Below are 5,082 nucleotides of genomic sequence, written 5' to 3'. Positions count from 1 at the left end.
GAAGAAGATATTCAGCTCTCAGTGAGAATGTTTAACCCAACAAATTTACAGCAAGCTCTATGCTTAGCTAAGTTTAAGGAAGCTGCCAATAAGGCAAAGAAACCCAAACCACCCATCAAACAGGCACCCCTTTTACCCACCCCAAAACCAACCACTCAGTTCCTACCATACAAATCTACCTCTCCCACAAATAACCCTACAAAACCTACCAGAACCTCAAACACCTCTAACCCTAACCAATCTGCTAGAACCCCAAACACATACAAAACAACCCAAACCCCAGTTGAGTTCAATGAAAAGAGAGCTAAGAACCAGTGTTTCTGGTGTGATGAAAAGTATGAAGTGGGGCATAAGTGCAAGGGAAAAAGACCTCAATTGTATCGTATTGAGGTGGAAGAATCAGACAAAGAGGAGGAGGAAGTGATAGGAGAGGTGGAACAGGACAACTCATAATGTGCTCATCTATCCTTACAGGCTATAGATGGAGTATCATCTTTCCAAACCATAAGAATTGAAGGGCATCATGGCAAGGAAAAGCTACAATTACCGCTTGATAGTGGCAGTACACACAATTTTATTGATGCAAACAAAGCTCTTAAGCTTAACTGTAAGGTTGAGAATATAACACCCTTATGGGTAAAGGTGGCTGATGGGAATGAGATCAATTTCCATCAAATCATTAAGGGGTTTACTTGGAGAATGCAAGGCACTGAGTTTAAGGCTGATGTATTTTTGTTGCCCCTAAGTGGTAGTGACTTGGTCCTAGGAATACAATGGTTTTTTCAGCTTGAACCAATTTTATGGGATTTTTGCAATCTCACTATGGAATTCAAGTATGGTGGGAAGAAAATCAAGCTGAGAGGAGCTGGCCCAAAGAAATGGAAGGTGATGCAACTAAAAAAACTCTAGAAAATGATGACCCATGAAGGTTCTCTATCCATGATGCAACTCATACCCAGTAATACTCACACTTCACCTCATCCTACGTCTAATGATAATATCAATTCCCATCCCAGTTTGACTGCCTTGTTAGATCAATATGAAATTGTTTTCTCACCACCTCAGAAACTGCCACCAGAAAGAAAGGGGTTCGATCATGTCATACCACACAAAGAGGGCACTAGTGCCATTAATTTGAGAGCTTATAAATATCCTACTTTACAGAAGAATTTGATAGAAGAGATGGTGCAAGAATTACTTGATCAAGGAGTGATCAGGCCAAGTAACAGTCCTTTTGTAGCACCTGTTGTATTGGTAAAAAAGAAAGATGGCAGCTGGATAATGTTTATAGACTACAGGAATATGAACAAGGCAACAGTCAAAGACAGATTTCCTATACCTCTTATTGAAGAGCTTTTGGATGAGCTACAGGGCACTATTTTTTTTTTCTAAGATAGACCTTTAATCTGGCTTTCATCAAATCAGAATGCACCCTTCAGACATTCAGAAAGAAGCTTTCAAAACTCACTTTGGTCACTTTGAATATGTAGTGATCCCATTTGGGCTCACTAATTCTCCCTCCACTTTTCAAGCCCTTATGAACTCTATTTTTAAACCCCTCCTTAGAAAATGTGTCCTAGTTTTTGTTTGATGATATTCTGGTATACAGTCCTACTTGGAAAGCTCATTTGAGAGATCTCATTGCTATCCTAGATATTATGCAAGAGCAGCAACTCCATGCTAACTTCAAAAAGTGCACATTTGGTCTCAGGGAAATACACTACTTGGGGCATATCATTTCACAGCAGGGGGTTGCAACTGATCCTAAGAAAGTGAGAGCTATGCTGCAGTGGCTAAGGCCCAAAAATCATAAGCAACTAAGGGGATTCCTAGGTCTTACTAGGTACTGTAGAAGATTTATCAGGGATTATAGGATGATATGCAAGCCTCTTACCTCACTGCTAGGTAAAACTGGATTTTCTTGGAATGATGATGCTGAAAATGCATTTAATCAACCAAAACAAGTCATAAATACCCCACATGTTCTAGCTATGCCTAACTTTGCTGAACCTTTTGTTATAGAGACAGATGCCTCAGGGATAGGGATTGGAGTTGTGTTAATGGAAGGTGGACACCCCATTAGCTTTTTGAGTAAAGCTCTCAGTGAAAGACACAGCATACTCTCAGCATATGAGAGAGAGTTGTTGGCAGTAGTGTTTGCTGCGAGAAAGTGGCAACACTATCTAATGGCTAGACCTTTCACAATCAAGACTGACCAGCATGGTCTTAAATACCTTCTTGAACACAAACTGGCCGCACCTTTTCAGCAAAAATGGTTGTCCAAACTCACTGGTTTCGCCTATCAGGTTGAATACAAGTCAGGTGCAGAAAATAAGGTGGCAGATGCTCTTTCAAGGATACTTGAAGCTCAGCTTAATGCCATGACCAGCTCAAGTCTAAACTCTGATCTACTAGATCAGATTAAGCAAACCTGGAATACTGATGCAAATACTTAGAAATTAATTACAGAGCTGCAAGGAAATCCAGAATCTTAAAGACATTACACTTGGGAACAACAACTACTCAAGAGAAAAGGGAAACTAGTGGTGTGTTAAGATGAAGCTGTTCAGAAGAAAATTCTTGTTTGGTTACATAACTCACCCCAAGGTGGCCATTCTGGTGTTGAGGCTACTTATCAAAAAGTAAAAGCAATATTTTACTGGAAGGGCATGAAGGAAAGCATCAAGCAGCACATTAAACACTGCACTGTATGCCAGCAATACAAATATGATGCTGCAGCTTACCCTGGAATTCTACAACCACTACCCTTACCAGAACAAATGTAGGAAGAAGTAACCATGGACTTTATTGAAGGGCTACCTAATTCTCAAGGGAGGCAATTCATCATGGTAGTGGTGGATAGATTGAGCAAGTATGCTCACTTCGTAGCTCTGTCTCATCCATATTATGCTTTAAAGGTTGCTCAGGCATATCCAGATCCTGTGTTCAAGCTACATGGCTTTCCCAAATCTATCATATCAGACATAGATGAGGTGTTCATCAATCAATTTTGGTCATAATTCATCAAGCTCCAAGGAGTACAATACAAATTGTCTACCTCATACCACCCCTAGACAAATGGTCAAAATGAGGTTCTGAATAGGTGTTTGGAGTCTTACTTGAGGTGCATGTGTTTAGAGAAACCTCAAGAATGGTCTAAGTGGTTATCTCTTGTTGAGTTTTGGTACAACAAAAACTATCATACTTCACGAAGAATCACTCCCTTTGAGATTCTTTACAACCAAGCTCCCCCCATTTACTGACCTTATTTGGCTGGGACATGTGTGGTAGATGCTATTGATAGAATCTTACAACAGAGAAATGTAGCTATTTCAATGCTCAAGGACAATCTGCTTAGAGCTCAAAATAGAATGATGTAGCTGGCTGATAAAAATAGGTCTGAAAGACAATTTGCAGTTGGGGATGGGTGTATTTAAAGCTTGCAGCCATATAGGCAAATCTCTATACAGCAGAGAAGCAATGAAAAGCTCTCACCTAGATACTATGGTCCTTACCAGATTGTGAAGAAGGTGGTTGAAGTAGATTATACCTTACAACTCCCTTCCTCTGCCAGAATTCACCCCACATTCCATGTTTCTCTCGTAAAAAAACATCATGGCCCTACACCTGCTCAACCCACCCCACCTGACTTACCCAATCTCTACCCTGATCAAACTACAATTAAAGTTCCTATAGCTGTGCTAGACAAGAGAAGTGTGAAGAGACAGAACCATGCGGTGGTCCAATGGTTATTTCAATGGGATCAATAACCTATAGAGGAAGCAACATGGGTGGATGCTGAGAAGTTAGAGAAGGAATTTCCTACATTTGATCCTTGGGGTCAAGGCTCCTTTAATGGAGGGAGTATTGATGCAATCACTGTTCCATTGGACACTGTTCTATTGGTAAATGAAATGCTGAATGGACTGACCTTGAGTAACAACAAAGAATCAGTTGCTAAGTCAAGCAAAGTGACAAAGGATCAGGAGAAGGAATAGGGGAATAATCAAGGGAATATGCCAGCTAGCCAGTAGAGGAGTACTATGATAGTCTGTCATAGTACCAATTATTTTGTCCTATTTCAATTAGTAATGAGTCATTCTGTAATCAAGGATATAAAAGCCAAACAATGATCTAATAGCTGGTATTATATTTTATCATTGAAAATTCCCTCTGACCTTATCTCTTATTCTCTCTCTATAATCTCATTGCAAGTTCATTATTCAATTACTTCCTCAAATTGCCCTTCTTTCTTCCAGGCTAGTTATTAGGGGTGATTTAACCAACCTCCATTCTGTTCTTTCAGAATCAGGTCTGGATCATTTAGTATGTTGTATCATTACTCTATCAATAGTCTCGGAACAAACGTGGTCAGGGTCTTCATCTGAAATGGAGTTGAAGGAATGTTGAAAGCCATTCTTATGTAGTCGAGAAACAAAGACTAGTGGGACTTGAGCTTCTTAATCGGCACAAGAAGGTGTGGTTGGCAGAGGAGAGGTGGAAGTCGAGACGGAGGAGGCGAGATGAGGAGAGAGAGAGAGAAATGATGCCGATATATTGTTTTGGAAAATGTGACGGTTTTTAAGATTTAAGGGTAAAAAATGGGAGGGAAGTTAAATAGAACACTGGGCTTATATGAAATTTTCATCCATCTCAAATTTTAAATGGTCGTTGCGTTAGATCATCCTGTTGCAACGGCTTCTCATAACAGTTGTATTAGGCCCATCTATTTCTTGATATAAAGCATCCGTTGCATTAGATGAACCTGATGCAACGGCTATGTAGGTTGCCGTTGCATTAGCCCTAATGTAATCATTGCATTTGATAAAAAATGTAGTAGTGATTGAGGACAATGCTTTTTTCAAGCTTGGGGGGAAGCATTCTTACGCTTTTTGTGCATATGTTTGTGTTGGATTTGAATAGCTTGGGGGTGTTGTGTTTTTATTTGGTGATTACTTGGTTTTGGTGTTGAGATTTGGCTAATTTTTGCTTCATGTAGGCGTCGTTTGAAGTGCGCCTACGTTAAAGCATGTATGAATATGCTCGGCACTCATAGGAAGTGGGAATTAACATTATACGATT

Source organism: Chenopodium album, chromosome 1 (genome assembly GCF_948465745.1).
Source record: "Chenopodium album chromosome 1, dcCheAlbu1.1, whole genome shotgun sequence".
In the NCBI taxonomy this organism is placed as follows: Eukaryota; Viridiplantae; Streptophyta; class Magnoliopsida; order Caryophyllales; family Amaranthaceae; genus Chenopodium; species Chenopodium album.
The sequence above is the reverse complement of the archived record's forward strand: the minus strand, read 5'-3'. Positions refer to the sequence as shown.